A 24,646-nucleotide genomic window follows, 5' to 3' on the forward strand; every position below is an offset into this window, starting at 1 on the left:
GTTATTGATCTCAGCACAGAGCTGCCAAACAGGATGCTCCTCCCTTAATCTTGGCCCAAACTTCTCCCTTCCTGGAGCCCAGAAAGCATACCTGGACAGGGGCAAAGCAGGACACTCTGCTGTGACCTCTCTGGCCACAGCCTCTCACCAGGGTGTGGTCACTTGTCATGAGCAGTATTCAAAACCAGGAACCAAGGGGTGGTCTGAGCTCCTTTAAGCCCCAGGGTTTAGGGGCTCCTGGTGAGTCCTCAGAGAAGAGTCCAGAAGAGGAGGATGGAAGGGGGGTGGCCTGCTAGGAGGGGAATCGTCTTGTGCTTCACTATCAGCCTCCTGCTTCAAGGTAAGATGGGGCAAGAACCGGGAAGACCAGAGTGTGGTTCTGAAGGATATCTAGGAACTTCCATCTGGCACTCGAAGGACATTAGAATTAACATGTTAAATAGTTCTTCCATAATGTCAGTGTTTTGATTTCCTTTTGGTGACAAATAGAAAGACATTCCACTGCTCAGGACACACAGCCCTCCTCTCTCCCTGACTGCATAGAGATCTACCAAACTGTCCCATTACACCACCTCTCCAATTCTACGTTTTCATTGTCCTCCAGTGCCTCTTCCACCACACCCTCAACCTACCCTCCCTGTCTTTTTCCTTTGATATGGCGTCTATGAAAAGATTAGCCCTGAAGGAGTAAGTAAAATACTAAGAGAGGGTGGCAATCCATCTGAGGGATTGCCTCCATGAGGGAATATTTGTTCCCAGGCTGGGTACATACCTTAAATGTTATGGAAAGAGATGGAGATCACACAAAAGATCACACAAAAATGATACACCCTGTATCAGCTGAGAACCTGTGGCTCCCAGACATCATCATCATGGAATTGTGCGTATCTGGGTGGGGGAAAGCCAGCATGAAGCCCATCTGCAAAGAACAGCTGAGGGTCAGTGCAGGGCATGGGGACACCAACAGATTCAGACTGGGGCACAGCCTCAGTTAGGTGACTCCCACAAAACACTATGAGCAGAAGAGATGAGAGAGTGACCTTAGAGAAAGAGCCCAAAAGGAGCACAGTAGGGGAAGACCTGGGATGGAAGGGAGTCAAAAGCTGATGAAGGCACCCACAGCACCCACCTCTCCCTGACTCTCACAAGCAGCGTGGATGTGGATCAGGGACCTCCAGGTCTCACCGCCTATGTCAGCAGCGAAGGTCGAATACAGTAAGACAGGCCAATGAAGGTGACCAGCACCTGTAATCTGGACATCTTCCACTTTCCTTCTGACCAACAGAACTGCACGTTCACCTTCAGTTCCCTCCTCGACACAGGTGAGCGAGACACATTTTGGTAACCATTTAAGGTTCAAGGGGAAGATATTTAAATGATGTAGGTGTTACTTAGGAAGGTTTTACATTAGTGTTTCTCGACTCTGGCTACCCACTGAAGCTTTTTAAAAATACCAATAACTATGCATTACCTCAGAAATTCCAATTTAATTGTTCCAGGTGGGGCTCAGTTACTGTGATTTTTTATATCTCCCCAGGTGATGCTAATGTGCAGAGAGGGTTAAGAACTACTGCTTTAATTCCTCAATAAAGTAAATAAATTAAATAAATAAATAAATAAATACTACTACTTTAGATCTTAGATGGCCCTTGCACCAAAGAGGCCCACCTGACCCTGAGTTGCTGCACATCTATAATTTTTAGTTCAAACCTTTTAACATTAATAGCTAACACACTTAAACTGATAATTAACGTAACCGAATGCCACCAGGTATCCTGTGGCAGAACTGGACAAATTAATCATTATAATAGGCATGTGTGTAATTATAAAAATATTGAGCTGTTCAAGACTGAGTCCACTAAAACAACATCATAGAACTGGGGAATTGAGAAGAAAAACAGGAAAGTTCTTGACTCATGTTTGAGTCATATCTAATCTTCCCATAACTTTGACTTCAACAACAACAAATAAACTCCCAATGCTGCAGCCCACACATATATGAATTGCTGGTCCTGTGACCCATCTGAGACAACCTGGATGCCCTGCTTTAAAGGACAGAGAAGAGAATTTGTTGAAGAAGCTCAGTGAAGGAGGAATTGAATCTTGTGTACAGGAGACTTGAGGAGACTTCTGGACTGAGCGGCCCCGGCCTCCCTTGCAGTGGACAGCATGCTCCTGGGCATGGATAAGGAATTGTGGGTGATAACAGACACGTCTCGTAACGTCATTCTGACCCAGGGGAGTGGTAGCTCCTGAACATCGACAAGGCCACCCCAGAGACGCTGGTGGACAGCAACCTATATGACCAGATCATGTTCTTTGTAAGTCCAGGGGCCCCTGTTTGACTTCCGAGCCCAGTTGCTCTGTGATTTTCCTCTTGATTTAAGGCCCTTTGGGATGTAAAAATAGTTCCAGGGGGTTAAGCCCCTGCTCCTCACTCTACCCCCTACCATAACTGCCCTCAAGAAGGATCCCCAAGGCCTCTGCCCTGCAGAGAGGAAGAGCAGCTGGGCTGTTGTAAGAATGGGCAGTCCTGTCCAATGCTCCAAAGTGCCCCACTTGCCCCTAAAAGTCTACAGTTGTGTTCCCAGCAGGTGGAACATAAGGGAAAATTAGACAACAAAATTGGGGGCACTTTAGAAGAGGTCACAATTAAATGCATCTGTTACCCAACGAGGTCATCCCATGGCCAGCCTAACTGGACATCAGCAAGGATTGGATAATCAAATATAGAGTTGAGGGACTTCCCTGGTGGTGCAGGGGTTAAGAATCCGCCTGCCAATGCAGGGGACACGGGTTCGAGCCCTAATCTGGGAAGATCCCACATGCCGCGGAGCAACTAAGCCAGTGCGCCACAACTACTGAGCCTGTGCTCTAGAGCCCATAAGCCGTAACTACTAAGCCTGTGTGCCACAACTACTGAGCCTGCGTTCCACAACTACTGAAGCCCACACGCCTAGAGCCTGTGGTCCACAACAAGAGAAGCCACTGAAATGAGAAGCCCGTGCACCACAACGAAAACCCAACACAGCCAAAAATAAATAAATAAAATAAATTTTAAAAATATATATATATATATATAGAGAGAGAGTTGAGTCCTCTGGCATCGGTTATTTGCCACATCCTCCACACTCCTCCCCACCAGGTGGCCATCAGGCGCAGGCCCAGCCTCTACGTCATAAGCCTCCTGGTGCCCAGGAGCTTTCTGATAGCCATCGACACCCTCAGCTTCTTCCTGCCGGCAGAAAGTGAGAACCGCGCCCCATTCAAGATGACACTCCTGCTGGGCTACAACGTCTTCCTGCTCATGACGTTGAATGACTTACTACCTGCCAGTGGCAGCCCCTCTCATCAGTATGGTCCCTCCCACTTTCCGGGGAAGCAAAGGCAGCAGGGGACATGGTGGGAGGCAGGTAGCAGGAGAACCGCTGCCTCTCCACTTAAGGAGGGAATGGATTCTGAGGAAAGATTGGATTTGGGGAAAAAAATCTTTTTTAGTGAGGAATCTGCCCAGATTTATTTATAGTTTGCTTTGCCTTCAGGTGTCTATTTTGCCCTGTGTCTGTCACTGATGGTGGTCCACCTGCTGGAGACCATCTTCATCACCTACCTGCTGCACCTGGCCACCACCCAGCCCCCACCCAGGCCTCGTTGGCTCCGTTCCCTGCTTCTACACTGCACCAGCCCAAGGAAATGCTGCCCCGCTGCACCCCAGAAGGGAACACGGGCCTGGGCCTCAGCCCTGCCCACCTGCCTGGTGAGGGAAATCAGCACTGCCCACGCGCCCTTTCCCATCACCTCCCCTTCTCTGCTCCCGCCTCCTTCCTGTCCCCACAACCCCCCAGCTGACCTTGGCAGCCCACAGCTGAGTCTCTGTCTCTCCCTAGGTGTGAAGGAGCCCATGGAGTTGGTGGGGAAGGCGCCAGGTCCCAGGGAGGCAGAGCTAAATGGGTGCCCTGGGTCAGTGAGGGCCCAGCAGGAGGACGAGGCTCAGAAGCAGCACTCAGTCAGCCTGTGGATGCAGTTCAGCCACATGATGGACACCCTGCTCTTCAGCCTCTACCTGCTCTTCCTGGCCCCCTCCATCGTCACGGTCATCATCCTCTGGAACACCTAGGCAGATGCCCACCTGCAAGCTCCAGGCAAGAGCTTCTCTTGCCTCCAGGAACCAGCCGGGCTCTCATTCCTGTCCAAATCCCACCTTACAGCCCTGGCAACCACCTTGTTTTCAACCCAGCCCTTCTGTTCAGTTTCAGACCAGACCTGAATGGTCTCCTAAGCTCTCCTGAGTCAGGTCCTTGCTCCTGCACTCCATCAGCTCCCCTCAGCCCTCCCACGAATCCTGCCTGCCTGGTTCCTCAGGATTCAGGTTCTTGGAATACTTCCTTGATCAAATCTCCTCCAATAAACCCCTTTGCAGAAAGCACTGGCTCTTCTCTGCAGTATATTATAGTTTCAAAACCCTTGAGGTTGAGAGTCTTCTTGCAGAAACTTCTCATTACCAAAGTAAGAAGGATTTTCTTGTTTGTTGTTTGTTTGTTTTTTAAGTCTATTAGGCAACATGTGAAAGTGGGGAGAGGGGAGAGAAGAGGCCAAACTCTATTACAAGGAATTATAATGAAATAGGGATTAACCTCCTAAATCCAGTTATCCCGGATTTAAGCTTCAGAAATTAATAATGTGCCAGAACCAGGCATCTCTTGTTTAAAGAGTGAAGCCTTTTGTCACAGCCTGACATATGACTCATTCATCATTAAACACTTAAAGTGTTAACATAATCCCGAATTCTGCTAACTGTCTGTGTTGCAATTAGAGTTGATCCGTCCCTAATCATGCTAAGAAAAGAACACTGGGTCAAGGAGAGCACGTTTGAAAATGGCATCTGCTTTACTTGGGAGTAACACAAATGCCTCCATATGAACTGGAAAATCCCCCTTCCTGGCACTTGCCTTATCATTTTGAAAGTCTTTGTCTCTTGGCCCATTATTTCCAATAGCTTCTTGGGGGAAGTGGAGACCCCACTGTATCACTGTACACCAGAGCTGTGGCATGATTTGCTGGACACCAGGTTCAGAAAAGCACAGATTCGAGAGCAACTTAATTACAACTTGAACACAATCTTTCATTTTTAGCAACCATTTATTTTCCTTTCTTTAGTTTATTCTACTACTGTCTATCTGAAGCCTAAATTTCCCAAGTTATAACAGGCTAGGAGTAAAAAGAAAGTCATAGTATTGTTCACTAAAGTATAATTCCTTGGTTCCTCCTCTCCACTGCTCTTCCTCAAACTCCTTTGGCTTCCTCTGGTCACAAAGGGCAGCAAGGCTGCCAATGTCCACTAGAAGTGCTGCTGCTGGTGGTGTGGGCCTGAGGTCCCATCCCAATGTTCGCGGCAGGAGCTTCTGCCCTCTCAGAGCCCAGGCCGCTGGAAGGCTGAACCCACAGTGCAGATGTTCCCACTGGATGCTGAGTCACCAGGACCAGCTGGAACTTGCTCTTTCCTTGCAGTCCCCTTCTGCTGGGACTCAGGCAGAAGTCCATGGGAATCTGGGCATACTGAGGCAGAAATACACTGCTATACTCTGAATGGCTCATTTCACTCAGGCTCCTGGTCTTCCAATTAAACTTGTGCCCCTTAATTCTCCTTTTTTTCTGCTTTTTTTTTTTTTTTTTTTTAATTTCAGGAAGGTCTTTGGCTCTTCGGTTTCTAGAACCTTGTCAAACACTCCCTTCACCATCACCAGCCCTCCAGGCATGTCAAAGATCTAGCTAAGCTTAAATCAGGAGCCCTGACATTCACCTAAATAAATGAGCATGTCTGTTATTATTTTGGATATCTGTTATTATTTTGGCAGTTCCTCAACTCACAGCTTTCTACAAAGTGGGCCTTTAGAAAGGACACACTATAGGTATACTAATAACCAACACTTATTTATCTATTAATATGTGACAGGCACTTTTCTAAGTGCTTTATATGAATAAGCACACTTAATCCTTATGGTAACCCTGTGAAGCAGGAACTACAGAGCCACACCTACCTTGGAGCCAAATGTGGAATTTTTCAGATTTTAAAAAGGTAACAATCATGCATGTACTATATGTTACTAACACCCCAGGTCAGCTATGGAGTAGCACCCTCTAATCAAACACAATTAATATTTCTGCAGTGAAATCTATGAATATTCACACTCGGTAGCAAAAATGAAACTACAGACAGACTCACAACTGTTCATGTCAGGCTTTGCCACCAAATAATTTATGAAAAATAATTTGGTTTTCAAAGCCCTTTAGGTTATAAAACTGTGGTTTTGTATTATTATCCCCATTTTATATATTCAAATAAATGAAATAAATGAGAAAATGAAGCACAGAGAAGTGCAGTGATGGCCACTGAGCTGTCTCCCAAGTTTCCACAGCTAGTCAGGTGACAGAGCTTCAGTTTGAACCAAGGAAGCTGGCTCAAGACACGGGACTCAGCCTCTGCCACACGACCCTCCAGACTGAGGATGAAACCAGACAGGTTCTCCAGGAGTCCCGTGTTGGGACATCAATCCACTTCAAGTCTTTTTTTTTTTTTTAAATATTTATTTATTTATTTGGCTGCACCGGGTTGTGGCATGCGGGATCTTCATTGCGGCATGCAGGATCTTAGTTGAGGCATGCAGGATCTTTAGTTGCGGCATGTGGACTCTTCAGTTGCAGCATGTGGGATCTAGTTCTCTGACCAGGGATTGAACCCGGGCCCCCTGCATTGGGAGCACGGAGTCGGCCACTGAACCACCAGGGAAGCCCCCACTTCAAGTCTTCATCGGCTAACACTATAGGAGAATTAAAACAGGAAGCGCAAGTCTCTGACCAGGGTCCCTAAGACAAACTTTCTTTTCAATTTCCTTTTACTCCCTCCCTCAGTTTTTTCTACTCCTCACCCCTCCTGCCCACCCTCATCATAAGTCATAACACCCAAGTCCACTACCTGTACTTTCTCCACTGCTTTCTGGAGTATATATTTCCCCAAATCTGATCTGGGCAATCCTTCTTTCCTTTGTATTCTCTATGGATTTAGCTTTTTGCTGCTGATATCTATTGCCAGATACTTTAGGATGTTCCACTCCTATGCCCTATCCTGAGACACTCACCTCACCTGGAGACTCATCCTTGACTTTGCTGAGTAGCTCACTTACCCAGACTTCAAGAGGTTCTAAAATTATGTGAGGTCCATTTGCATCATTTTGTTCGTTCTTTCCACCGATCATCACGGTACATATTTCTCTACTTATTTTCTTCACATTTTTTCCATTACATAGCTTTATGTTTTATTTGAATAGTAAATATGCACTTTATCTTTTTTGACATATGGATTAAGATACTAAATCTCCTTTCAGTAAAAGAAGGCATGATATAATTATAGTGATTTTATTTTTCCACAATCAAAATCTGAACATGTGATCTTAACACACACTGGATAATCATACAGAACCTTTGAAATCAGAGAGCTCCCAGAAAAGTAACAAATGTGGTAGCTGTCTTTCTATTCCATCTATAACAGAATCATACGATAAGCACACTTTGTGCTAATGACTTTCCTCTTGTTAGGTGGCAAAGCTTTGAAAGGGCTTTGCAAGGTAATTTATGACCTCTTTAGGAAAATCTGCTGACAGGTAACTGGTCCAGCCTGGGCCATCTTGCATTTGATGGCCTGTTTCTGCCAACAGCTCCTCACCGCCCACTCATCTGCACTGCTACCCTTTGGTTCTTGCACACATTTTTGTTCACGTTCTTTTTCTCTAAACCATTATAAGCAGTACTTCTCCACATTCTCTACATATTTTTTTGGTTCCATATTAACACAGCATTAAAGTGTATTATCTCATTATTGTCTTTGGCTCTCTCTCCTCTTCCTGAAGACCGATTCTAGGATATGAAGTCACGGAATTCATTTCAAGCCTATCCTTTTCCTCCTCTCCAGTTTATGATTCTCCCTTTGATAAACTCTCTTATTTAATCATCGATTGGCACTGGTCCTTCTATATAGCAGGGAAAAAACTAGCATAGTAGAGAGACTTTGGGATCTGGCAGCCCTAATTTGATTCCATTACTTGTACAAGTGGCTTAACCTTACAAGTTTAAATGTCTTCATTTATGAAATGGAGCCAATAACACAGATTAAATTGTTTTTTATTTATTTATTTATTTATTTATTTATTTACTTTTGGCTGCGTTGGGTCTTCGTTGCTGCACGCAGGCTTTCTCTAGTTGCGGCAAGTGGGGGCTACTCTTTGTTGCGGTGCGCAGGCTTCTCATTGCAGTGGCTTCTCTTGTTTCGGAGCACGGACTCTGGGCATGCGGGCTTCAGTAGTTGTGTCACAAGGGCTCAGTATTTGTGGCTCGCAGGCTCTAGAGTGCAGGCTCAATAGTTGTGGCGGACAGGCTTAGTTGCTCCGCGGCATGTGAAATCTTCCCGGACCAGGGCTCGAACCCGTGTCCCCTGCATTAGCAGGTGGGTTCTTAACCACTGCACCAACAGGGAAGTCCCAGATTAAATTATTTTTAAAACATGGATTTAAAAAACCATTTATAGGCTTATAGAAACTAGAAAGGCCAATGTGATACTATAGAGAGCATCTTTTCATCAAGCAGACTGACACCTAGAGTGCAAAATCGACATCTAGGTGGGAGGCACTAGACATAAAGAATTATAGACTTTCTAGCACAACCCCCTCATTTTTTAGATGAGAAGAATGAAGTGGAGAAAAGTGAAGTGATAAGTATGGGGTTGTCACACTTCAAGAGAATTCAAGCCCGTTAAAGTGGCAGCCACAGCTGAGTGGTTGTCTTGGTCTCTTTTCCCAGGTGCCTCTGAGGAGTCCCAGGACCCTCCCTCTTTCTGTTCCAGGCACCATAGCCAACCTGACTTCAGCTAGTGACTCACCCTGCAGTTTGGATGTTTTGGCTGCCTCCATGCTCCTGGATCCTTAGTCCTGGCCAATGCCCTCTGTATGTGATTGCCACCCATCAGGGCTGCAAAAGAACGACCTTCACTTACCCTCCCTCCTCTACCAGCTAATTCTGCCCTTGCCAGGTTACAGCTATATTCCCAAATCTGATCCCTCAGGATACCAGATGAATGGGGCCACCAGAGGGCCATGTGGTGTGATCCCCTTTGGAATATAAGCTAAGGTGAAAGGTGCTGGTATCTGACTTGCAAAACTACAGCTCCTGTCCCTACTGTTTACCTTTGGAGCCAAACGTTGTCTAGGCCAAAGGATTTCATTTGTGGAAACCTAGGGGCCTAATAATCTAGTCCACAAGACTCCCCAGCTATAGAGTAATGAAAAGAGCAAGGAAAGAACAATGGAACTAGACTGGCCTGGGTTTGAATCTAGATTCTACCAATATCCACCTGGATGGGCACTGAACAAGATTTAGATTTTTTTCACCTCTCTATACCTCAGTTTTCTAATCTGTAAAATTGGGAGTAATAGTGCTGACCTCTCAAAGCAGTTGTGAGGATATGAACACTCTACGTAAAGTACATAACACAGTATAGAGCACATGGCACAAACTCAGTAAATGGTAGCAAAGCAATCTACAGGTTCAATGCAATCCCTATCAAATTACCAATGACATTTTTCACAGAACTAGAACAAGAATTTTACAATTTGGAGGGAAACACAAAAGACCCTGAATAGCCAAAGCAATCTTGAGGAAGAAAAACGGAGCTGGAGGAATCAGGCTCCCTGACTTCAGACTATACTACAAAGCTACAGTAATCAAAACAGTATGGTAATGGCACAAAAAAAATTTAGATCAATGGAACAGGATAGAAAGCCCAGAGATAAACCCATGCACATAAGGTCACCTTATCTTTGACAAAGGAGGCAAGAATATATAACGGAGAAAAGACAGCCTCTTCAATAAGTGGTGCTGGGAAAACTGGACAGCTACATGTAAAAGAATGAAGTTAGAATACTCCCTAACACCATACACAAAAATAAACTCAAAATGGATTAAAGACCTAAATGTAAGGCCAGACACTATAAAACTCTTAGAGGAAAACATAGGAAGAACACACTTTGACATAAATCACAGCAAGATCTTTTTTGACCCACCTCCTAGAGTAAAGGAAATAAAAACAAAAATAAACAAATGGGACCCAATGAAACTTAAAAGCTTTTGCAAAGCAAAGGAAACTACAAACAAGATGAAAAGAAAACCCTCAGAACGGGAGAAAATATTTGCAAATGAATCAACGGAAAAAGGATTAATATCCAAAATATATAAACAGCTCATGCAGCTCAATATTAAAAAAAAAAAAACAACCCAATCCAAAAATGGACAAAAGACCTAAATAGACATTTCTCCAAAGAAGACATACAGATGGCCAAGAGCACATGAAAAGCTGCTCAACATCACTAATTATTAGAGAAATGCAAATCAAAACTACAATGAGGTATCACCTCACACCAGGTGGAATGGGTATCATCAGAAAATCTACAAACAACAAATGCTGGAGAGGGTGTGGAGAAAAGGGAACCCTCTTGCACTGTTGGTGGGAATGTAAATTGATACAGCCACTATGGAGAACAGTATGGAGGTTCCTTAAAAAACTAAAAATAGAACTACCATATGACCCAGCAATCCCACTGCTGCCCATATGCCCTGAGAAAACCATAATTCAAAAAGAGACATGTACCCCAATGTTCATTGCAGCACTATTTACAATAGCCAGGACATGGAAGCAACCTAAATGTCCATCAACAGATGAATGGATAAAGAAGGTGTGTCACATATATACAGTGGAATATTAGCCATAAAAAGGAACAAAACTGAGTGTTTTGTAGTGAGGTGGATGGACCCAGAGTCTGTCATACAGAGTGAAGGAGTAAGTCAGAAAGAGTAAAACAAATACCGTATGCTAACACATATATACGGAATCTAAAAAAGCAGTACTGATGAACCCAGTGGCAGGGCAGGAATAAAGACGCAGACGTAGAGAACGGATTTGAGGTCACGGGGGGTGGGGGGGAAGGGGAAGCTGGGATGAAGTGAGAGAGTAGCATTGACATATATACACTACCAAATGTAAAATGGGTAGCTAGTGGGAAGCAGCTACACAGCACAGGGAGATCAGCTCGGTGCTTTGTGACCACCTAGAGGGGTGGGATAGGGAGGGTGGGAGGGAGGCTCAAGAGGGAGGGTATACGGGGATATATGTATACATATAGCTGATTCACTTTGTTATACAGCAGAAACTAACACAACATTGTAAAGCAATTATACTCCAATAAATCTGTGAAAAAAAATAATGAATAAAAGCAATAAAGAAAAATAAATGGTAGCTCCAGTTAGGCCATTCTGAGCATGGTCTTCACTGGAAACTTAGAGGGGACAGTCAGAAATAAAAGGCTGGGCCCTGGCTCCAGCTCTCTGGAGGCTGCTGCGCCTCTGCCAAACCCCAGCTCCACCAAACTGCACCCAAGGTGGAGGCCCACACCTCAGCCACACCAGAGGAACAGCAGGTAACTTCTCTGATATGGCCTCAGGACTCCCATGAGGATCCCAATCACCTTTCTTACATCTGCAATGGTGACTTCATCTCTCTCCCCATCCATGGTAAACTGACAGGCCAGATATTTAACTAAAATTTATTGAGCATCTTTTCATGCCTGCTGGGCATCTGTATATCTTCTCTGGAACAATGTCTATTCAGGTCTTCTGTCCATTTTTAATTGGGTTGTCTGGTTTTTTTGATATTGAGTTGTATGTGTTGTTTATATATATTGGATATTAAACCCTTATCGCTAATCATCAGAGAAATGCAGATCAAAACCACAATGAAATATCACCTCCCACTGTCAGAAGGGCTATCATCAAAAAGTCTACAAATAACAGATGTTGGTGAGGATATAGAGAAAAGGGAATACTAGTACACCGTTGGTGGGAATGTAAATTGGTGCAGCCACTATGGAAAACAGTATGGAGATTCCTCAAAAAATTAAGAATAGAACTACCATATGATCCAGAAATTCTACTCCTGGGTATATATCAGAAGAAAATGAAAACATTAATTTGAAATGATTCATGAACCCATGTTCACTGCAGCATTACTTACAATAGCCAAGACATGGAAGCAACCTAAGTGTCTATCAGCAGAGGAATGGATAAAGAAGATGGGAGATAGATATAAAGATGTAGATATAGAGGTATGACGGAATACGACTATAATACTATATATAATATATATGTAATGGAGTACTACTCAGCCACAAAAAAGAATGAAATTCTGCCATTTGCAACAACATGGATGGACCTAGAGGGTATTATATTTAGTGAAATAAGTCAGACAAAGACAAATATTGTATGTTATCATTTACATGTGAAATCTAAAAAAACAAACAAATGAATGTAACAAAACAGAAACAGACTCACAGATATAGAGAACAAATTAGTGGTTACCAGTGGGGAGAGGGAAGTGGGGAGGGGTAAGATAGGGATAGGGGATTAAAAGGTATAAACTATTATGTATAAAATAAATAAGCTACAAGGATGTATTGTACAGCACAGGAAATATAGCCAATATTTTATAGTGTTTTAAATGGAGTATAATCTATCAAAATATTTAATTACTATGTTGTACACCTGAAACTAATATTGTAAATCAACTACATTTCAATTGAAAAGCATTTATTGACTACTTACTGCTGTATGCCACACACTGGGGGACCAAAAAAAAAAAAAATGTTTCCATCTCTCCCTGAAATTACAGAGCAGGAGGAGAGACACACATGTAAAGAGATGTTTCCAGTGTAAGGGTCACAACAGCATTCAGCAGCACATACGCAAGTGTGCATGTGTGTGTGTGTGTTTGTATAAGAGACAGAAAGAGAGGAGAGAGAGAGAGATTGAGGAAGGCTTCACAGAAGACTAGATGCTTGAGTTGAGCTGAATCTTTAAGAATTTATTAGTGGGACAAGAGATCAATGGTAGAATGTGTATTTTAGGTCGAGGGAATGTGGAGAAATAAAATCACATACTGGATGTTGAGGTGCTACTTAGTATGTAGTGTTTCTCCCTGTGTAGTCCAAGATCCACGTGCATTAGAATCAGCTGTGGATCTAGTTTAAAATGTAAATTCCTGAGCACTGTTGCCTGCAATTCTGATTTGGGGCTAAGATTCAGATTTAGGGCCAGAGTGGTGAGGGTAAGGCACATTAGGTAATTCTGATACATACTAAAGATAAGAACAACTCTTTTATAACGTAAAATCAAAAGTGGGACTTCCCTGGTGGTCCAGTGTTTAAGACTCCGTGCTCCCCATGCAGGGAGCCCAGATTGGATCCCTGGTCAGGGAACTAGATCCCGCATGCTGCAACTAAAAAAGATCCTGCATGCTGCAACTAAAAAAGATCCCCCATGCCGCAACTAAAGATCCCAAATGCTGCAACTAAGACCCGGCGCAACCAGATAAATAAATAAATATTAAAAAATAAAATAAAATCCAAAGCAAAATGATGGAGAGATAGGTGGGACTTAAGTCAGACAGTACTTTACATCATGCTAAGGAGTGAGATTTCATCCTATAAGCCAGTGGTTCTCTAAGTGTGGTCCCAGGATGAGTAGCTGCAGCAGCACCTGCAAAACTTGTTGAAAATACAAATTCTCAGATTCAGCAATCTTAACGTAACTGCTATAGAAAACGGGAGCCAGTGAAAGATATCAAGTATAAGAAGGACATGGTCAGCTCTGCATTTCAAATTACACAGCCTACACAGTGGAGGATAAGTTAGAAAAAGCCAGACTAGGAGTGAGACCATTAAGGAGGTGACCGGATGTGAACCCCGGGGGCTTCGATGGTACTATACAGTCTTGAGAGATTCTTTACTGTCTAGTGTCTGCATAGGGCTTAAGAATCAGGATGAAGGTGACGCCTGCCCTCATCTTGGAGGAGAGCAGGCTCTCAAGGCTATTCACACAGACCCTGCTGACTGGCCTGGGTGCTGGAGCCTCTGAGCCTCAGACACTGTTTCTCACCTGGGCTCCTAAATCCAGTGTCTGTGCCTCTGGTCTTAATATCCAAAGCCATAGGGAATCTAGTGCCCAACCTGCCTATTCCTGATTCCCCAGAGTACAGCCATGGAGACACCAGACACCAATACTAAGAAGCCCGAAAAGGATGTGCAAGTGTCGGCTCACTGTACATGCTGGGAGTTCCATGAAGATAGGCCAGAAATTGCCCAGCCAGTCAGGACAAGGAATGAGAGGAGAGGACACAGTGACCATCCTATAATCATTTGGGATTTTTTTTTTTAAGTGTTGGGAATTCCCTTGCAGTCCAGTGGTTAGGACTCGGTACTTTCACTGCCAGAGCCCAGGTTTGATCCCTAGTCAGGGAACAAAAAAAAAAGAAAAAGAAAAAGAAAAGTTAAATCTCTAGGAATCCAAGTTGCCAGTGCTCAGGCTGTGGGATATTTTACCCCCAAATGGACCTTTGGCAATGTCTGCAGACGTTATTAAGGTTATGACTGGGGTGGGGAGTCGAACTGGCATCTAGTGGGCCAGAGATGCTGCTAAATATCTTACAGTGCACAGGACAGTCCTCCAGACAAAGGATTATCCAGCACCCAGTGCCAACAGTTCTGCGGTTGAGAAACTCTGCTCTAGGCAATCCCAGGTTCACAGGAGTCCTAACTGGCCCCATATTTGACTAAGGAGGCAGCTAAAGCCCAAATTCAGAGCTGCTGTTTTTTAGGTGCTATGACTGAGTGCCCAAGAATCCTAAAGATATATGAACCCAAGACGGAGGCTCCAAAGATGCCCAGAGAAAGCTGAGAGTGGAGGAAGTCCCTGACCCTTCCATGATGACCCCTGAATCAGCTAAGAGTTGCTGAACCATCTCCTAGTTCTGAGTCACCATGAAAGCCCACAGCTTGGCTTAGGAGAGACATGCATCTGGAGCTAAAATGGGAGTCTTAGAGACTCCCCAGGATATTCCAGAGAATGCTGAGGACAACTATTCCTAATGGGCTCAGAAAATGATAATCCAGCTACTGCAGCTCTGTCTAAATATAGCTAACGTCCCCTATCTGAGAGCCTAGTGGAGAAGAGAAGGAGGAGGCAGGCATACCCAGGAGGGATGTCCAAACCACATTTGTAACAGGGAACTCTGCCCTGGCATTAACTCTAAGTGAGAGCTAGCCTAAGCTAGTATGCCTCCTAAACAAGCATTCCAGATGCTTACTAATTTGTCTGAGATGCAGGACTGGCCAATGTGAAAAGTACCCTGTACACATAAAGAATTCTGAAGGTAGAAAGAGACCCAATGTTCATGCTGAAAAAATATGTGATTCTTGTATGGCTTGTTAAAAAGCCATAAGCATTGGAAAACCTGCAACCCTGGTTATTTTAACTACTATCATTTTTATTGTTTTACTTGAAAATGGTCCCTAATTCATCATTTTAGGTATTTTTATATAAGATGATCAATAGGGGGGACCTTCAAGATGGCGGAGGAGTAAAACATGGAAATCACCTTCCTCCCCACAGATACATCAGAAACACATCTACATGTGGAACAACTCCTACAGAACACCTACTGAATGCTGGCAGAAGACCTCAGACTTCCCAGAAGGCAAGAAACTCCCCACATACCTGGGTAGGGCAAAAGAAAAAAGAAAAAACAGAGACAAAAGAATAGGGACGGCACCTGTACCTCTAGGAGGGAGCTGTGAAGAAGGAAAGGTTTCCACACACTAGGAAGTCCCTTCACTGGCGGACGGCGGGTGGGGGTGGGGGAAGCTTCAGAGCCACGGAGGAGAGCACAGCAACAGGGGTGCAGACAGCAAAGCAGAGAGGTTCCCGCACAGAGGATCGGTGCCAACCGGCACTCACCAGCCTGAGAGGCTTGTCTGCTCACCCACCGGGGTGGGTGGGGGCTGGGAGCTGAGGCTCGGGCTTCGGAGGTGAGATCCCAGGGAGAGGACTGGGGTTGGCTGTGTGAACAGAGCTTGAGGGGGCTAGTGCGTCACGGCTAGCCAGGAGGGAGTCTGGGGAAAAGCCTGGACCTGCCTAAGAGGCAAGAGACCATTGTTTCAGGTTATGCGAGGAGAGGGGATTCCTTCCCCACGTGCCCACAGAAGGCAGAGCACCACCTAAGCACGCTCCAGAGACAGGCGCGAGCCGTGGCCACCAGCTTGCACCCCAGAGAGAGGCAAGAAACGCTAAGTCTGCTGCCGCTGCCACCAAGAAGTCTGTGTGCAAGCACAGGTCACTACCCACACCCCTGGCCCACCACTGCCAGGGTCCCAAGATCCAGGGACAACTTCCCTGGGAGAACACATGGTGCACCGCTGGCTGTTGCAACTTCATGCCAGCCTCTGCCACTGCAGGCTCACCCCACATTCCAATTATGACTACTGTACCCCTCCCTCTCCCCGGCCTGAGAGAGCAAGAGAGACCTACTCATCCGCTGCTTTAACCCCCTCCTGTCTGGGCAGGAAACGGATGCCTGAGAGCGACCTACATGCAGAGGCAGGGCCAAAACCAAAGCTGAATGCCAGGAGTTGTGCAAACAAAGAAGAGAAAGGGAAATTTTTCCCAGCAGCCTCAGGAGCAACGGATTAAATCCCCACAATCAACATGATGAACCCTGCATCTGTGGAACACCCGAATAGACAATGAATGTTCCCAAAATGGAGGGAGTGGACTTTGGGAGCAACTGTAGACTTAGGGTTTGCTGTCTGTGACTGATTTGTTTCTGATTTGTATGTTTATCTTAGTTTAGCTTTTAGTGCTTATTATCATTGGTGGATTTGTTTATTGGTTTGGTTGCTCTCTTTTTTTAAAATTTTATTATTTTTACATTTTATTATTATTATTCTTTTAATCTGACTTGATTTGATTTTTTTCTTCCCTTTCTTCTGAGCTGCGTGGCTGACAGGGTCTTGGTGCTCCGGCCTGGTGTCAAGCCTGAGCCTCCAAGGTGGGAGAGCCGAGTCCAGGATATTGGACCACCAGAGACCTACCGGCCCCACATAATATCAATCGGCGAGAGCTCTCCCAGAGATCTCCGTCTCAACACTAAGACCCAGCTCCACCCAACAGCCAACAAGCTCCAGTGCTGGACACCCTATGCCAAACAACTAGCAAGACAGGAACACAACCCCACCCATTAGCAGAGAGGCTGCCTAAAATCATACTAAGTTCACAGACATCCAAAACACACCACAAGACGTGGCCCTGCCCACCAGAAAGACAAGATCCAGTCCCAACCACCAGAACACAGGCACCAGTCTCCTCCACCAGAAAGCCTACACAAGCCACTGAACCAACCTCACCCACTGGGGGCAGACACCAAAAACAACAGGAACTACGAACCTGCAGCCTGCAAAAAGGAGACCCCAAACACAGTAGTTAAACAAAATGAGAAGACAAAGAAATATGCAGCAGATGAAGGAGCAAGGTAAAAACCCACCAGACCAAACAAATGAAGAGGAAATAGGCAGTCTAACTGAAAAAGTATTCAGAATAATGATAGTAAAGATTATCCAAAATCTTAGAAATAGAATGGAGAAAATACAAGAAATGTTTAACAAGGGCCTAGAAGAACTAAAGAGCAAACAAACAATGATGAACAACACAATAAATGAAATTAAAAATTCTCTAGAAGGAATCAAAAGCAGAATAACTGAGGCAGAAAAACGGATAAGAGACCTGGAAGATAAAATAGTAGAAATAACTACTGCAGAGCAAAATAAAGAAAAAAATGAAAAGAATTGAGGACAGTCTCAGAGACCTCTGGGACAACATTAAATGCACCAACATTCGAATTACAGGGGTCACAGAAGAAGAAAAGAAAAAGAAAGGGACTGAGAAAATATTTGAAAAGATTATAGTTGAAAACTTCCCTAATATAGGAAAGGAAATAGTCAATCAAGTCCAGGAAACACAGAGAGTCCCATACAGGATAAATCCAAGGAGAAACATGCCAAGACACATATTAATCAAACTATCAAAAATTAAATACAAAGCAATAATATTAAAAGCAGCAAGGGAAAAGCAACAAATAACATACAAGGGAATCCCCACAAGGTTAACAGATGATCTTTCAGCAGAAACTCTGCAAGCCAGAAGGGAATGGCAGGACATATTTAAAGTGATGAAAGGGAAAAATCTACAACCAAGATTACTCTACCGAACAAGGATCTCATTCAGATTCGACAGAGAAATTAAAACCTTTACAGACAAGCAGAAGTTAAAAGGATTCAGCACCACCAAACCAGCTTTACAACAAATGCTAAAGGAACTTCTCTAGGCAGGAAACACAAAAGAAGGAAAGACCTACAAAAACAAACCTAAAATAATTTTAAAAATGGTAATAGGAATATACATATCAATAATTACCTTAAATGTAAATGGATTAAATACTCCAACCAAAAGACACAGACTGGCTGAATGGATACAAAAACAAGACCCATATATATGCTGTCTACAAGAGACCCACTTCAGACCTAGGGACACATACAGACTGAAAGTGAGGGGATGGAAAAAGATATTCCATGCAAATGGAAATCAAAAGAAAGCTGGAGTAGCAATTCTCTTATCAGACAAAATATGGAATCTAAAAAAAAAAAATGGTCATGAAGAACCTAGGGGCAGGACGGGAATAAAGACGCAGACCTACTAGAGAATGGACTTGAGGACACAGGGAGGGGGAAGGGTAAGCTGGGACAAAGTGAGAGAGTGGCATGGACATATATACACTACCAAATGTAAAACCAATAGCTAGTGGGAAGCAGCCGCATAGCACAGGGAGATCAGCTCGGTGCTTTGTGACCACCTAGAGGGGTGGTATAGGGAGGGTGGGAGGGAGGGAGATGCAAGAGGGAAGAGATATGGGGATATATGTATATGTATAGCTGATTCACTTTGTTATAAAGCAGAAACTAACACACACAAAAAAATAAATAAATAAAATTAAAAAGTGAAGTATAATAATAACATCCTTATTATTAAAAAGAAAACATTTTTCCTAAAAAAATTGACTTTAAAATAAAGACTATTACAAGAGACAAAGAAGGACACTACATAATGATCAAGGAATCAATCCAAGAAGATATAACAATTGTAAATATTTATGCACCCAACGTAGGAGCACCTCAAAACATAAGGCAAACACTAACAGCCATAAAAGGGGAAATTGACGGTAACACAATCATAAGGGAGGACTTTAACACCCCACTTTCACCAATGGACAGATCATCCAAAATGAAAATAAATAAGAAAACACAAGTGTTAAATGACACATTAAACAAGATGGACTTAATTGATATTCATAGGACATTCCATCCAAAAACAATAGAATACACTTTCTTCTCAAGTGCTCATGGAACATTCTCCAGGATAGATCATATCTTGGGTCACAAATCAAGCCTCGGAAAATTTAAGAAAATTAAAATCGTATCAAGTATCTTTTCCAACCACAATGCTATGAGACTAGATATCAATTACAGGGAAAAAACTAAAAAATGCAAACACATGGAGGCTAAACAATACACTACTAAACAACCAAGAGATCACTGAAGAAATCAAAAAGTACCTAGAAACAAATGACAATGAAAACATGATGACCCAAAATGTATGGGATGCAGCAAAAGCAGTTCTAAGTGGGAAGTTTATAGCAATACAATCCTACCACAAGAAACAAGAAAAATCTCAAATACACAACCTAACCTTACACCTAAAGCAATTAGAGACAGAAGAAAAACAACAAAAAAAAAACCAAACCCAAGTTAGCAGAAGGAAAAAAATCATAAAGATCAGATCAGAAATAAATGAAAAAGAAATGAAGGAAACAATAACAAAGATCAATAAAACTAAAAGCTGGTTCCTTGAGAAGATAAATGAAATCGATAAACCATTAGCCAGACTCATCAAGAATAAAAGGGAGAAGACTCAAATCAACAGAATTAGAAATGAAAGAGGAGAAGTAACAACTGACACTGCAGAAATACAAAGGATCATGAGGGACTTCTACAAGCAACCATACACCAATAAAATGGAAAACCTGGAAGAAATGGACAAATTCTTAGAATAGCACACCCTTCCAAGACTGAACAAGGAAGAAATAGAAAATATGAACAGACCAATCACAAGCACTGAAACTGGAATTAAAAATCTTCCAACAGGGACTTCCCTGGTGGTGCAGTGGTTAGGTCTCTGCCCTCCCAATGCAGAGGGCCCAGGGTTCATTCCCTGGTCAGGGAGCTGGATCCCACATGCATGCCACAACTAGGAGTTCGCATGCCACAACTAAGAAGCCTGGAAGCTGCAACTAAGGAGACCACCTGCCCCAACTAAGACCCAGCACAACCAAATAAATATTTTAAAAATAAATAAATATTTTTTGTAAAAGGATAAAAAAAAATCTTCCAGCAAACAAAAGCCCAACACCAGATGGCTTCACAGGTGAATTCCATCAAACATTTAGAGAAGAGCTAACACCTATCCTTCTCAAACTCTTCCAAAATATAGCAGAGGGAGGAACACTCCCAAACTCATTCTACAAGGCCACCATCACCCTGATACCAAAACCAGACAAAGATGTCACAAAGAAAGAAAACTACAGGCCAATATCACTGATGAACATAGACGTGAAAATCCTCAACAAAATACTAGCAACCAGATTCCAGCAGCACATTAAAAGGATCATATTCCATGATCAACTGCGGTTTATCCCAGGAATGCAAGGATTCTTCAATATACACAAATCAGTCAATGTGATACACCATATTAACAAACTGAAGGATAAAAACCATATGATAATCTCAATAGATGCAGAAAAAGCTTTTGACAAAATGCAACACCCATTTATGAAGAAAACATTCCAGAAAGTAGGCATAGAGGGAACCTACCTCAACATAATAAAGGCCATATATGACAAACCCACAGCGAACATCATTCTCAATGGTGAAAAACTGAAACCATTTCCTCTAAGATCAGGAACAAGACAAGGTTGCCCACTCTCACCACTATTATTCAACATACTTTTGGAAGTTTTAGCCATGGCAATCAGAAAAGAAAAAGAAATAAAAGGAATCCAAATCAGAAAAGAAGTAAAACTGTCACTGTTTGCAGATGACATGATACTATACATAGAGAATCCTAAAGATACTACCAGAAAACTACTAGAGCTAATCAATGAATGGTAAAATAGCAGGATACAAAATTAATGCACAGAAATCTCTTGCATTCCTATACACTAATGATGAAAAATCTGAAAGAGAAATTAAGGAAACGCTCCCATTTACCATTACAACAAAAAGAATAAAATACCTAGGAATAAACCTGCCTGAGGAGACAAAAGACCTGTATGCAGAAAACTATGAGACACTGATGAAAGAAATTAAAAACGATACAAACAGATGGAGAGATATACCATGTTCTTGGATTGGAAGAATCAACGTTGTGAAAATGACTATACTACCCAAAGCAATCTGCAGATGCAATGCAATCCCTATCAAACTACCAATGGCATTTTTCACAGAACTAGAACAAAAAATTTCACAATTTGTGTGGAAACACAAAAGGCCCTGAATAGCCAAAGCAATCTTGAGAAAGAAAAACAGATCTGGAGGAATCAGGCTCCCTGACTTCAGACTATACTACAAAGCTACAGTAATCAAAACAGTATGGTACTGGCACTAAAACAGAAATATAGATCAATGGAACAGAAAGCCCAGAGATAAACCCATGCACATATGGTCACCTTATCTTTGATAAAGGAAGTAAGAATATACAGTGGAGAAAAGACAGACTCTTCAATAAGTGGTGCTGGTAAAACTGGACACCTATATGTAAAAGGATGAAATTAGAACACTTCCTAACTCCATACAAAAAAATAAACTCAAGATGGATTAAAGACCTAAATGTAAGGCCAGACACCATAAAACTCTTAGAGGAAAACATAGGCAGAAGACTCTATGACATAAATCACAGCAAGATCCTTTCTGACCCACCTCTAGAGAAATGGAAACAAAAACAAAAATAAACAAATGGGACCTAATGAAACTTAAAAGCTTTTTCATAGCAAAGGAAAACATAAACAAGACGAAAAGACAACCCTCAGAATAGCAGAAAATATTTGCAAATGAAGCAACTGACAAAGGATTAATCTCCAAAATATACAAACAGCTCATGCAGCTCAATATCAAAAAAACAAACAATCCAATCCAAGAATGGGCAGAAGACCTAAATAGACATTTCTCCAAAGAAGATATACAGGTTGCCAGCAAACACACGACAGGATGCTCATCACTAATCATTAGAGAAATGCAAATCAAAACCACAATGAGGTATCACCTCACACTGGCCAGAATGGCCATCATCAAAAAATCTACAAACAATAAATGCTCGAGAGGGTGTGGAGAAAAGGGAATCCTCTTGCACTGTTGGTGGGAATGTAAATTAATACAGCCACTATGAAGAACAGTATGGTGGTTCCTTACAAAACTGAAAAGAGAACTACCATATGACCCAGCAATCCCACTACTGGGCATATACCCTGAGAAAACCATAATTCAAAAAGAGACATGTACCCCAATGTTCATTGCAGCACTATTTACAATAGCCAGGACATGGAAACAACCTAAGTGTCTATCGACAGATGAATGGATAAAGACGATGTGGCACATATATACAATGGAATATTACTCAGCCATAAAAAGAAACAAAATTGAGTTATTTGTAGTGAGGTGGATGGACCTAGTGTCTGTCATACAGAGTGAAGTAAGTCAGAAAGAGAAAAACAAATACCATATGCTAACACATACATATGGGATCTAAAAAAAAAAGAAATGGTTCTGATGAACCTAGGGGCAGGACAGGAATAAGACGCACATGTAGAGAATGGACTTGAGGACACAGGGAGGGGGAAGGGTAAGCTGGGACGAAGTGAGAGAGTAGCACTGACATATATACTCTACCAGATGTAAAATAGACAGCTAGTGGGAAGCAGCTGTATAGCACAGGGAGATCAGCTTGGTGCTTTGTGACCACCTAGAGGGGTGGGATAGGGTGGGTGGGGGGGAGGTGCAAGAGGGAGGGGATATGGGGATATATGTATACATATAGCTGATTCACTCCGTTATACAGCAGAAACTAATACAACACTGTAAAGCAATTATACTCCAATAAAGACGTTTAAAAAAAAAAAGATGATCAATAGATTGTGGGTGTTTGTGATTCTTGCAGTTAATGACAAAATTTATTTTGCCTTAAATTTATTATGTTCTAAATTATGATCAGAAAATACAGGGTCCAATTGCCATCTCTCTATTTACTTGGCTCTATTTCTTTTTTCTACATACTCCTATCCAATATCTGCATTGTAGGATTGTTGGGGAACTACATAAAATGAAGTATACAACGCCTGGCATACAGTAAAGTACTCAATATGTTAGTTACCACCTGCAGCAGCAGCAGCAGGAGCAATAGCTCCTGAGATTTCCAGATCCCAGAGTTGAAACTGACTCCCCAGGTCGGAAGAAACCTGTGCCTTACTGCTTTATTTCTCCTGCCTCTATCACCTCCACTTCCTGGCAGCTATATCTACTTCTAAGTCCAATTGGGACTTAGGTCCCATTTTTCAGCCAACTTTGATAAAAACAAGATATATGTCAACTATCTTCAGCCACTTTCAGCAGGGCTTGAAGTTAACCCTCCTTTCCTAGATCCAAGGTCTGGGAGCCTAGCCTACCTGTGGAACTCAAGTGTCCCTTGAAAGCCCTTCACTCTTGGCCAGTCCAAGAGTCCGGTGCCCCATGGGTGTGTCAATGTGGACACAGCAGTACTTTGACCCAATTCTTTGGTCAAGTTTCCAAAGAAAGGAAGAAATGACTTACAGAGCTGGTGGGGCTGAAGGACTGCAGACATTTCAAACTTTAAACAAAAGATATTTCAGCCTTCTGTCCTATACTTTCCCACTTTGGGCTCCTAAGTCATTCCTGCCTACCTTAGCAGTTTCTATTTTGGGCTGTCGTGATCGTCCATTCTAAACAAAGTTTCTTTTGTACTCTAGGTCTTACTCTTCACCCTTTCTGCAAGGAAAAAATTCCTAACTTTCTGGAAATGTAGCTAAGATACTTGATATAACAATGCCCCAATTCACTCATTTGGTCCGATTGTGTTTTTCTACAGAGATGTGACATAAGACATAACATTGGCACAGACCATTAATATTTATGCTAGCTGAGATGACTAGTTTATGATAATGTATAACACTATTGACAACATAAAGATGTTAAAAACAGATCTGCTCTCTGTTTTGTGACATCTAATTATCATGTAATCAGTGCATAGAGTAAAAAATTGTATGGAGAACATTAGTCTGGGGGAGAATGAATTAGGGAGGCAGAAAGACTGGAGAGAGGAAATCTAGCTGTGGAATGTTGGAAAAATATGAACAGTAGATAATGAAGCTATGAATCAAGATTTATAATTTGGTATTTGCAATTATTCTGAATGAATACATAACCAAATCACTACATATTGTCACCTTTCCAAATCTGAAGATTCCTTGGCCTTAGAAAAATAATAATTCATATTTCCCCAGCCCATGCTCTATTATTAAAGCGAGTTATTTTGTTATTGA

General features: G+C 42.7%; 2 pseudogenes across 2 annotated transcripts in view; both read left to right on the forward strand.

The window, feature by feature from the left end:
- LOC309823123 (5-hydroxytryptamine receptor 3C-like) overlaps positions 1 to 24,646 on the forward strand; it is a 53,264-nt pseudogene that overhangs the window by 24,509 nt on the left and 4,109 nt on the right. The window lies entirely within an intron of this gene.
- LOC309822654 (5-hydroxytryptamine receptor 3C-like) lies at positions 822 to 4,117 on the forward strand (annotated as a pseudogene). The gene is made up of 6 exons: positions 822 to 880; positions 1,153 to 1,322; positions 2,162 to 2,321; positions 3,146 to 3,354; positions 3,543 to 3,757; positions 3,888 to 4,117. The product of its transcript is annotated as a 5-hydroxytryptamine receptor 3C-like (transcript).

This window comes from Grampus griseus (assembly GCF_964374135.1).
Source record: "Grampus griseus genome assembly, chromosome: 5".
NCBI lineage: Eukaryota > Metazoa > Chordata > Mammalia > Artiodactyla > Delphinidae > Grampus > Grampus griseus.